Source organism: Pogona vitticeps, chromosome 1 (assembly GCF_051106095.1).
Source record: "Pogona vitticeps strain Pit_001003342236 chromosome 1, PviZW2.1, whole genome shotgun sequence".
Classification (NCBI taxonomy): domain Eukaryota; kingdom Metazoa; phylum Chordata; class Lepidosauria; order Squamata; family Agamidae; genus Pogona; species Pogona vitticeps.
This window is the reverse complement of record NC_135783.1, coordinates 296,161,034-296,173,368: the sequence shown is the minus strand read 5'-3', so window position 1 is coordinate 296,173,368 and position 12,335 is coordinate 296,161,034. Positions and strand designations below refer to the sequence as shown.

The 12,335-nt window shown below is 41.7% G+C and overlaps 1 long non-coding RNA gene across 1 annotated transcript in view; it reads left to right on the top strand.

Annotated features, from left to right (window-relative positions):
- The window catches only part of LOC140703165 (uncharacterized), a 44,403-nt gene that overhangs the window by 585 nt on the left and 31,483 nt on the right, over window positions 1–12,335 (top strand). The gene's annotated exons all lie outside the window — the stretch shown is intronic.

The window sequence follows — 12,335 nt, the reverse complement described above, 5'->3', positions numbered from 1 at the left end:
GTGTTTGCTTTCTGCTCATTTATGAGCTGGCTGGATAGTTCAGTGGTTTAGGTATCTGGCTGCAGAGCCAAAGGTTGGGAGTTTGATTCCTCACTGTGCTTCCTGTGAGTAGAGCCAGCTTGTATGGCCTTGGGCAAGCTACACAATCCCAGGATTCCTCCAAAAGAAGGGAATGGTAAACCAACTCTGAGTATGCTCTACCTGGAACATCTGAAAAGGGTCACCATAATTGACTTGATGGCACGTAATTTGTTGAGCCATACAGAAAATATCACTATTACATTTTTATGTGCCCTTGCCAGCCCAGTATCTCAGTTTCTATTTTTCAAAAATATCACAGCATTTGTAAAGATGGCCTTTCTAGTCAAGTTTAAATTCATTAATGGGTTTTTATTTCAAAATTCATTGAGAATTTGAAACTTGAGTGTCACCCAGGAACTGTGGTGAAATCTCTGTTGAAACAATGTCCCTTGAAATGATGCATGTAATTAACTCTCACAGTCTTCTATTAAGAAGAAAACAGAAATAGGGAGGGAGGGAGGAACAGACAGACACACACATACTCAAAGATGATTCCAAAGGGAATCAGACCTGATTTGTGTTTCAGATAGAATGGCCATTTTTGAGAGCCATCGTAGTATTGATGATTCAGAGGGAATGATTCAGCCAGAACTGGCTACTATGCAAACCCCAGTGGCAGAAGGTGGGAAGATAAAATCTTGGTGGATCTTTTTGCTCAAAAAAATTCAATTATATTTGTTGGTTTTAAAAAAATAGGCAGTCTGTCCGAACACCAAATTGTATAGATGCTGTTGTGCTTTGATGACCTGGTAATTCCTTACATCGTGGGTGTGTCCGAAAAGCTCAAACGGATTTTTGGTAAATACCACATACCCATGCATTTCAAACCTACAAACATACTAAGGCAGGAACTCATCCTCCCAAAAGACCGGACACCAAAACACAACAGGAGCAATACAGTGTATGCAGTCCAATGCAAAGAGGAGTGTTCGGAGCTCTACATTGGAAAAACCAAACAGCCACTAAACAGGAGAATGGCCCAGCAAAAGAGGGGCAACAGCTCAGGACCACAATCAGGACTGGTCCTTCATTTGAAGGACAAAGGACACTCATTTGATGACCAAGATGTACTCATGTTAGACCCAGAAGACAGGTGGTTTGAGAGAGGGGTCAGAGAGGCCGTACATGTGCAAATAGAAAATCCCTCACTCAACAGAGGTGGAGGCCTTAGATACAATCTGTCTCCTATTTATCATGCTACCCTTTCATCCATTCCCAGAAGGATTAGGGACACACAACCCATGACAATGGCTGGAGAAGGACTGCAGAAGTTGTATTATCCCTCACCCCCAGTCCTTTGTCCTTTTAAGGAGACTAAGGGGAAATGAAACCAATGTGAAGGATATATCATGGATCTCCTACCAACTCTCTTCAGACTGAAGAAGCTACTTGAATGAGTAGTGAAACGTTTCAACCTAACAAGAAAGATGTCCAGTTGCCATGACTCTACTTCAAGATAACAAAGAGTCTTGTGGCAGCTTAGAAGTTGTATTTGGCATGAAATTAATCAGATGCCTGATGCACTGGCTCACTTGGCTGATTATGATACATGTACTTAAGCAAATGGGGGGGGGGCTGTAATAAGAAAGTCCAAGGGAACTAAAATGCATACTATACAAATGGAAAATTTTACCTTCATAATAATTGTGTGCTGCTAAGTCATTTCTCACTTACATGTTGACCCTTTTCAAGATTTTCTGGGTAAAGAGTACAGTACGTACTCAGAAGGGGTCTACCATTTCCTTTTTCTGGGGGCATCCTAGGACTGTGCAGTTTGCCCAAGGCTACACAGGCTGGTTCTTCTGGGAAGCACAGTGGGAAATTGAACTTCTACTCTCTAGGTCCACAACAACTCACAAGCTATCCAGCCTGCTGATTATCAAAGGCTATTAACAAACAACATTTCAGGGAGAAGTAACACTGTCATCCTTCCATTGATCGTATTAAATAGAATGATGTAATACAAACAATGCTTTGGAAAGTTACTGTTTTAGAGTACAGTTCCCAGAATCCTCTAGCCAATATAGTTTGCCATAGTAGCTAAGGGATTTTGGGAGTTGTAACCCAAAAGAATACTTTTCCCAACTTCTGAATAAAATCCTTGACCCTGTGTAAGGATCGGAAAGTGAACCTCTTGAATCATTCTGGATCAGCTGTTTCACACTAGAATCTGTCTTTGAAATTCAGCTCCACAAATTGTCTGCTGTAGAGATTACAGCTCAACTCTTGAGAAACAGGCATGAGCAGTGTAACAAATTAGGCCCCATCAGCTTTCATACTCACTTTCCATCTTTGTGCAAATAACTGATAGAAGAGTCAGCTGATTCCTGATTCTATAATACATTTGTGTACAATTTCATTTTGCAAATCTTCTGTAAGCTGCTTTGAGAACCTTTCAGAGCAAAAAAAATGAACTATACGCAAATAAAGAAAGCAGATTCTCTGCCTGACAGAGGAGTATTTGTGTAGGGCACAATCCACCAGAACATTAGCTTGAGTGACCTTCACTCACCAAGAGAAGTGCAGAAGCTTGGTCATTTTGTTCAGTGGAGCTTTCATAGATACATTTCCCAGCAGACTGGTTTCATCACTATTATTATTTCTGGGCCAGATGGCTGCAGTTGAATAATTGTTTTAAAACCTTCGGTCTTGAAGGATGTTCATGCTAAGAATTACTGGATAGCTCAGTGGTGTAGATACAGTTGGGTGTTCAATTCCCCACTGTGCCTCCCTGATAGGGGCTTTCCAGCTCTGCAGTTCTAGGATTATTTCAATGAAGTTCAGGGTTCTTTGGGTGGGGGAAGAGTCTTGCTATGCTAAGTGCTTGGAAACAAAACAGCTTCTGTTCCTCCTGTCAGGCACCACCTTAAGAATACAGTACCATAAATCAGTACTAGTAAACCTCCATTTGCTCACTGCTTAGGAAGGCTGGGCACCATGTATTATTCAGAGGTGCCTTTAAGTTGTTTGGCGTGCACAGCTGTGAACATACAGTGTGAATATGACAGGCCTTGTGCAGGTGCATGCCCTTGGGTGCCAGGGTTGGCTGTGACACTCTGCATTCTCAGTGGCAAATTTGTTTTACTGGCTCATGGTTTACAAAATGACTTTTGAGTTCTGTGTTGCTCCTGCTCCAATACTTGATGTTCTTCCCCATATGAGGGTAATCATCATTCATGCTATTTATGCTATTTTGTTCAAAGCAGAGGTACTGTTCTAGCTGTCAGACAAACTGGGGTGGCCAGATTAAGCCTGCTGGCCACACTGACTGGGGAAAGTGGCATGTTGCAGTTCAAAGAAAGGTAACACTTCCAAACTACTGTAAGTGAAAAGCAGATGATGCTTGATACTTGCAAAACCAATTGCTAAATAGACTTGACTTTGCCATTCAGGAAACATATATGTCTTTAGACATGGTAAGTGCAGCCCAGTGGGATCAATTACCAGTTTGTCCCTCCTCTGGGAGAGGTTGATGGAAGGATGTTTAGGTTGGCCAGATCTCCTTGCCCTCTTACCATGGCTAAAAGCCTGTCAAAGCTCATCTGCATCAATCAGAATCAATCAATCAATCATAGGTCCCTCCATGGCTCCTTCCATCACCACCACCACCAACCTCACTTCAGATAATTTTTCTAACAGTTTGTCCATTTATGATGTGCAAAGCCCAAGACGGACAGTGTGCTAGCTGGTAAGAGTAGAGGGGAAGCAAAGGACTGGGGCTGTGTCATCCTCCCTCTGCCTACTAACAAGGAAATGGCTATCTGGGTGTCATAAGCTGTGGAGCAAGACAGGCCTGCACTTAAAATGGGATCATAGTAGTTCCCTTATACTAATGATCATGTCCTGCTAATTAGACATTGGCAGGCCATTATGTTTAGTTACCGTGGAGCCTGAAATATCTCTAGTGGCTGTAAATGAAGTCTAGACCCAGCAGGAGAAAATCATTTTTAAAATCAAATTCCTTTTTTGCTTGTTTGTTTGTTTTTTACATTTGAAACAGAGATAAGAGAATTTGGAAGTTGAGTCATGACAACTGGACTTGTTTCTTACTAGGTTGAAATGTTTCGCAAGTAGCTTCTTCAGTTTGAGGACAGCTAGGAGACTCCTGATATATCCTCCTCCACATTGGTTTCACTTCCCCCTGGTCTGAATAGGCTCTTTAGATGGACAATGGACAGTGGAATGAGTGAAAATCCCACCTCTGCAGTCCTTCTCCACCCATTGTCATTGGTCATTAATAGCAGTATTTTTGGTGGGTGTGGTCCTGATCCTCCTGGGAATGAATGAAAGGGCAGTATGATAAATAGGAGACAGATTGTATTGAGTGAGGGATTTTCTATATGCACATGTATGGCCTCCCTGACCCTTCTCTCAAACCACCTATCTTCTTGGTCAAAAATGAGTACATCTTGGTTATCAAATGAGTGTCCTTTGTCCTTCAAATGAAGGAGCACTGTTGATTGTGGTCCTGAACCCTTGCCCCTCCTTTGCTGGGCCATTCTCTTGTTTAGTGGCTGTTTGGTTTCTCCAGTGTAGAGCCCAGAACACTCCTCTTTGCATTGGAGTGTTCAGAATGTCTCCTACCAACTCTCCTGAGACTGAAGAAGTTACTTGGATGAGTAGTGAACCATTTCAACCTAATAAGAAAGAAGTCCAGTTGCCATGACTCACCTTCCAGATAACCTTACCTGGATGACTGAGAATCTTCACAGAAAGATAAGAGAAACGCAAAAACTGGCCTGAGGCATTGCTAGTCAAATATTCCAAAACATTGAGGGTGCAGGAACCAGAGGACTATAGAACTACATCAGGAATGAACTACCTGTGGCACTCCAGATGTTGTACTGGAAATTCCATCAGCTGTAGCCAGTAGGCATAACTAGAGTCCAACAACATCTGGAAGGCTGCATATTGCCCACCTTTTGGCTGCATAAATAAGAAATCTTTCACATTTCTATTTATTCGTAGAGAGGTTGGGACTGGGGCAATATAGCAGCACATACAACTGCAAACAATGATGAACATAAACACCTAAGCCAGCAGTTCTCAATCTGGAACTCTCCAGATATGTTGGAACACAACCATCATCATTCCCAAACAGCTTACCTATTGGCTATGATCATTAGGGACAGTGGAAGTTTGACTCCAACACATCTGGAGAGCAGCAGCTTGGAGGAAGGCTGGTCTAGGTTGTCCTCTTGTGGGTGCAGTATATTCCATACTAGAAAATGGTTGCAATGGTATAATTAAAAGTCTGAGATATTAACATTTGACAGTGCCTAACATGGGTTAATGTGATGTCATTTATGGAGACATGAGAAATTAATAAGGCAATTTAGGCATGTCTCATGAGACTGTTCTTAGAAAGAACTCACAGTGATTCATTTCAGCTGGCAGGGACCTTTGGAACATAAGAAATGTGACCTGGTTTAATTTATTGTTATCAAACCTATCCTCTTTTCTCCAGCATTGCACTCATCTTTTGCACAGAAACAAAAAGAGTTAACTTTTGAATTCATCTGAGCTCTTCCATGTCCTTCACAAGTAATACATTCCACATGTTGATTTGTTCCACTGCCATTAGTGGATTCTGCAAACCTTCTTGCCACCACTTCTAGAGGGTCCCTTTGGCAGCAGGCATTATTCACGAGCTGGAACTTATCTTTGGTCTTAATGGTCTAAGAAAGGTTTTTGTTATTCCGGAATCTTTCCATGGCCTGGAGGGTTTAGAAATAATGGGACCCAGTCCTTTGCTTCAACACAACTCTGGGAACCAGGGCTGATAATGAATTCCAGACTGATCAAAAATTTTGCTGCCTGAGGCAAATCAACAGTATACAGATACCGTAGTTTGTGATGGCCAACAAGTGCTTCAGTTTTTTCTGTTCCCACTTACCTCAATTTGATTTCTGTCCACACTTACCTCAGACTGATTTCTGAGTATATAACATTGTAAATTGAATTTCCTCATCTGAGCCCCCCCCCCGAATAAAAGCAGAAACAATGAAACACTGGGGGCCAAGGGCATGCAGGAAACAGTCTGGGGAGGAAGGAACAAAGTTCTCTGTAGGGGTAGCAGACTGAGCAACCAGGCGCTGAGATCCAAGACTCCAGACAGTCCAATATGGGGCCTATTCTTGTTTTATTCACACACACACAAAATAACTCTTTTAATAGCTTATAATTTATCTCTGTTAACCTAAGCACCTTATTAAATGCAAGTGGGCTTGATTTTTGAGTGCCGTTCCAACAAAGTTAAGCGAGCCTTACATGCTTTCCGTTCCAACACTATTAATGATTCAATTAAGATGTAGTATGTTCATGCTGATTTTCTAGTCCTCATCCGCATGCTTGTGTCTTGCACAATGACTGAACATCTACTCAGAAGGCACAAGAGAATAGAGAAATTAAGAGTTACTTAATCGCTTTTAAAACAGTGTTTTCCATAGGGCCTTCTATTTCCTAAAATGCATTTGGAATCTGCCCAGCAACAGTGATACCCCACTTTAACACAAGGCATTTATCCTTGAAAGTGGTACACTTCTGCACCTTTTATAAAATCCATAAACTTTGTTACAAGGAGTCAGCAGCATATGCTATCAGTTGTTAATGAGCCTTTTATTATTTTTGCTGAAAAGGAGACTTTCCAGGAGCAGTTAGGAAACAGCCATGGTTATAACAAATACAATAAATTAAGGGATATTTGCCAAATGTTCAAATAGCTACACAAAGACTAGTCCCCCCGGACACTCGAGAAATCCACGGCACAGAAGTCAAGTTGCTTGTAGAACCTACTACTCAAGTAATTCAAGAATATGAATAAACTATTGGTCAAGTTTACAGCAGGTGAGAAGAAGCTCACACTCTGGGGTTAAATTTAGCTTTTCTGGAATCCTAATCTGGCTTTATGGAGTTCCACACATGAGCACATTTTTTTTCATTATGTGATCATTCAGAGGTTTCCCAGCTCCATTTATTTTCCTATTAATAATGCCTCTCCTAAGGCATTATTGCTAACAATTAAGAGGTTTAAGATAAATTATTCTGGCATGTTTTGACCTACCTTTACGCTTTTGGACCCTACCCAACCTTTTTGAAGCTGAATGTGGTCCGTAAGCCAAATATGTGTCCCTGCTCCCTTGAGTAAGACGTAGGTTTTGTACGGTAAAATAATATATGCGTGCAGAAAATGTAAGTGTTCAGGAAGCACTTGTTCTCAATATTCAAACATATAACGCAATATTCAAACTGAGATCCAGATAAGACAAGACAATCTGCATATTTTTGTCCTCTTTTTCATCTGGTCACTCTGTTATCCGACACCATATATGGAAAGAGGGTTCAGATGCTCACATATGGGGGGGGGGGAGAGTTGTAGTGCTTCAGATGCTGCTGGACTGCAACTTCCATAATCCTTCACCTTTAGTTATGCTGGGTGGAGGTTTGGGAGTTATAGTCTAATCTAACACATTCTCCACCCCCATTTTTTAAACCATTATTTTCTCCTCCTCTTCCAACAAAACAGTGAAGATGTTTCTTCATGGAAACTGTTTTAGACATATTTAGGTTTCTAAATTAATTATACCACTATTTTCTTTGCTTCTGGGCTGATTTCCCATATAATAATTGTACTATTGTGTGACTTACCATTTTGTTTGTTTTCTGTTACATTTCTAAGTTTTCTGTTTAGCATGTGCATGAATTTAATATATAAATTGAAAGGCAGGATATAAATATGCTAAATAAATAATAAGTGAATTCACTAGTGAACAGAGTGGCTGCAATCCACTGGGCCAACCCTTGGCTGAAATGTGTATAGGACTGGGCTGACAGCAATTTGAATAGAATGTCACAAAATAGTGTAGCTAATCTACAACAGGGTCATTCAAGATGTATCCAGTCTACAGATGGCATTGGCTGCATTTGTCAGAGCAGTTAGTTGCCTATTTTCTCCAAAGCAAAATAAATATGCACAAATACAGACACTGATTTCTATGGCCGTTATTGAAATCTAAAGTCTGGTGCATGTTCTGAATACGCAGGCACAGACCACTGATCAAATTAATTCACCCTGTCCCTGCAAAATTCTTTTCCAGAGCGCCTGTTTGCATTTATATCAAGATAAAGTGCTTTGCAATCCAGGGCTGCAGAGATATGCTCAAGTATGAGTCAGGAATAAGTAATACTGATACGTCTTCCAGATTTGCCAGGAGCCACAGAGGTTGTTGTTTTTTTTAAAGGTTGCTTTAGTTTTGAAGATCAGCCTCATTTGCTTTATCGCCATGAAAACTGATTTTTAACTTTTTAATATGCCGCAGTGCAAGACTGTTCCCACCACTCTTTTAATGCGGACGACATTGAAGTGTGCCTGACAAATCCTGGTTTAATATGGAACAACCTCTCATGGCTCAACATCTGGAGTGGTCAAGGAGCTTTTCCTTAACACTCTTCTGATGTGAGAAGATTAGGACTCGCTTGTATTCGTGGCCAGTAGGGAAGGACGTGCCATTCACAATAGGAGAGGAAAATCTGTCTAGAGCTCTGAAAGCTATTTAAACGAAGGCATGCAGAGTTAAACTGAAAATATTTAATGTTACATTATCCTTTCATTTAAGTCAAGATGCTGGAGCCGTAGCTGCTTTGACTAACTTCATGGACAATTCTCCCTTAGCTAATTTGAATTTTGTTTACTATTCGGTGAGCTCAGAAAAAATTCTTTCTTGGATTCTAGTTCCTAGAATCCCTCAGAACAGTTCTGGTCGGTCCCCCATATAAAAAAGAATGTACAGACTATCTTCCATTTAAATCAGAGAATGTGATCGAGTGTTCCCCAAATCATTTTGTGGTTTTCGAAGCACCCACAAAAAGTGAATTGTTTTAATTGTTTGTATTGTTTCCCTCCCAAAATGGGAGAACTATAGCTTTATGAAGTACAATTTTCCTCTAACTCACAAAATCCTATGCAATAATAAATCTGAGGGAATTTGGGGAAATAACTTCCTCAAACTCTTGACATTAGAAAAACAGAATTTAATACAGTATGTGGTTTAGTCCACTCTGTATGTGAGATTTAAAGAGGGTACTACATTGTCTTCTGCCCCAGGCCTTGGTACTGGAGTCCCCCAATGTGTTTAGTCGTTTACTCGTGTCCGACTCTTCGTGACCCCATGGACCAGAGCACGCCAGGCCCTCCTGTCTGCTACTGCCTCCCGGAGTTGTGTCAGGTTCATGTTGGTTGCTTCGCAGACACTGTCCAGCCATCTCATCCTTGGTCGTCCCCTTCTCCTCTTGCCATCACACCTTCCTAACATCAAGGTTCTTTCCAAGGACTCTTTTCTTCTCATGAGATGGCCAAAGTACTGGAGCCTTAGCTTCAGGATCTGTCCTTCAAGTGAGCATTCAGGGTTGATTTCCTTTAGAACTGATAGGTTTGTTCTCCTTGCAGTCCAGGGGATTCTCAAGAGCCTCCTCCAGCACCACAATTCAAAGGCATCAATTCTTCGGCGGTCTGCTTTCTTTATGGTCCAGCTCTCACTTCCATACATCACGACATGAAAAACCATAGCTTTGACTATTCGGACTTTTGTTGGCAAGGTGATGTCTCTGCTTTTCAAGATGCTGTCAAGATTTGTCATCGCTTTCCTCCCAAGAAGAAGGCGCCTTTTAATTTCAGGGCTGCTGTCTCCATCTGCAGTGATCATGGAGCCCAGGAAGATAAAATTTGACACTGCCCCCATATCTTCCCCTTCTATTTCCCAGGAGGTGATGGGACCAGTGGCCATGATCTTAGTTTTTTTGATGTTGAGTTTCAGACCGTTTTTTGCACTCTCCTCTTTCACTCTCATTACAAGGTTCTTTAATTCCTCCTCACTTTCTGCCATCAGAGTGGTATCATCTGCATATCGGAGGTTGTTGATATTTCTTCCGGCAATCTTAATTCCGGCTTGGGTTTCTTCCAGTCCAGCCTTCCGCATTATGTATTCTGCATATAAGTTAAATAAGCTGGTGGACAATATACAGCCTTGCCGTACTCCTTTCCCAATTTTGAACCACTCAGTTGTTCCATGACCAGTTCTAACTGTTGCTTCCTGTCTCACATATAGGTTTCTCAGGAGACAGATAAAGTGGTCAGGCACTCCCATTTCTTTAAGAACTTGCCATAGTTTGCTGTGGTCCACACAGTCAAAGGCTTTCGCATAGTCAATGAAGCAGAAGTAGATATTTTTCTGGGACTCTCTGGCTTTCTCCATAATCCAGCGCAAGTTAGCAATTTGGTCTCGAGTTCCTCTGCCTCTTCGGAATCCAGCTTGTACTTCTGGGAGTTCTCGGTCCACATACTGCTGAAGCCTACCTTGGAGGATTTTGAGCATAACCTTGCTAGCGTGCGAAATGAGTGCAATTGTACGGTAGTTGGAGCATTCTTTGGCACTGCCTTTCTTTGGGATTGGGATGTAGACTGATCTTTTCCAATCCTCTGGCCACTGTTGAGTTTTCCAAACTTGCTGGCATATTGAATGTAGCACCTTAACAGCATCATCTTTCAAGATTTTAAATAGTTCAACTGGAATGCCATCACCTCCACTGGCCTTGTTGTTAGCCAGGCTTTCTAAGGCCCACTTGACTTCGCTCTCCAGGATGTCTGGCTCAAGGTCAGCAACTACATTGTCTGGGTTGTCCAGGATATCCAAATCTTTCTGATATAATTCCTCTGTGTATTCTTGCCACCTCTTCTTGACGTCTTCTGCTTCTGTTAGGTCCCTCCCATTTTTGTCTTTTATCATGTTCATCTTTGCGCAAAATGTTCCTCTGATATCTCCAATTTTCCTGAACAGATCTCTGGTCTTTCCTTTTCTGTTATCTTCCTCTATTTCTTTGCATTGTTCATTTAAGAAGGCCCTCTTGTCTCTCCTTGCTATTCTTTGGAAGTCTGCATTCAAGTTTCTGTAACTTTCCCTATCTCCCTTGCATTTTGCTTCCCTTCTCCTCTCTGCTATTTCTAAGGCCTCGTTGGACAGCCACTTTGCTTTCTTGCATTTCCTTTTCTTTCGGATGATTTTCGCTGCTGCCTCCTGGACAATGTTACGAGCCTCTATCCAAAGTTCTTCAGGCACTCTGTCCACCAAATCTAGTTCCTTAAATCTGTTCTTTACTTCCACTGTGTATTCATAAGGGATTTGGTTTAGATTATACCTGAGTGGCCCAGTGGTTTTTCCTACTCTCTTCAGTCTAAGCTTGAATTTTGCTATGAGAAGCTGATGATCAGAACCGCAGTCAGCTCCAGGTCTTGTTTTTGCTGACTGTATAGAGCTTCTCCATCTTTGGCTGCAGAGAATATAATCAATCTGATTTCGATATTGCCCATCTGGTGATTTCCATGTATAGAGTCGCCTCTTGTGTTGTTGGAAAAGAGTGTTTGTGATGACCAGCTTATTCTCTTGACAAAACTCTATTAGCCTTTGTCCTGCTTCGTTCTGAACTCCAAGGCCAAACTTCCCTGTTGTTCCTTTTATCTCTTGGCTCCCTACTTTAGCATTCCAGTCCCCTAGAATGAGAAGAACATCTTTCTTTGGTGTCAGTTCTAGAAGATGTTGTAAATCTTCATAGAATTGTTCAATTTCAGTCTCCTCAGCAATGCTGGTTGGTGCATAAACTTGGATTATTGTGATGTTGAAAGGTCTGCCTTGGATTCGTATTGACATCATTCTATCATTTTTGAGATTGTATCCCATTACAGCTTTTCCCACTCTTTTGTTGACTATGAGGGCTACTCCATTCCTTCTACGGGATTCTTGCCCACAATAGTAGATATGATAATCATCTGAGCTGAATTCGCCCATTCCTGTCCATTTTAGTTCACTGATGCCCAGGATGTCGATGTTTATTCTTGCCATCTCCTGTTTGACCACCTCCAGCTTCCCAAGGTTCATAGATCTTACATTCCAGGTTCCTATGCAGTATTTTTCTTTGCAGCATTGGATTTTCCTTTCACTTCCAGGCACGTCCACAGCTAAGCGTCCTTTCGGCTTTGGCCCAACCACTTCATTAGCTCTGGAGCTACTTGTACTTGTCCTCCGCTCTTCCTCAGTAGCATGTTGGACGCCTTCCGACCTGAGGGGCCCATCTTCCAGCGTCATATATTTTAGCCTTTTGTTTCTGATCATGGGGCGTTCTTGGCAAAGATACTGGAGTGGCTTGCCATTTCCTACTCCAGGTGGATTGCGTTTAGTCGGAACTCTCCACTATGTCCTGTCCGT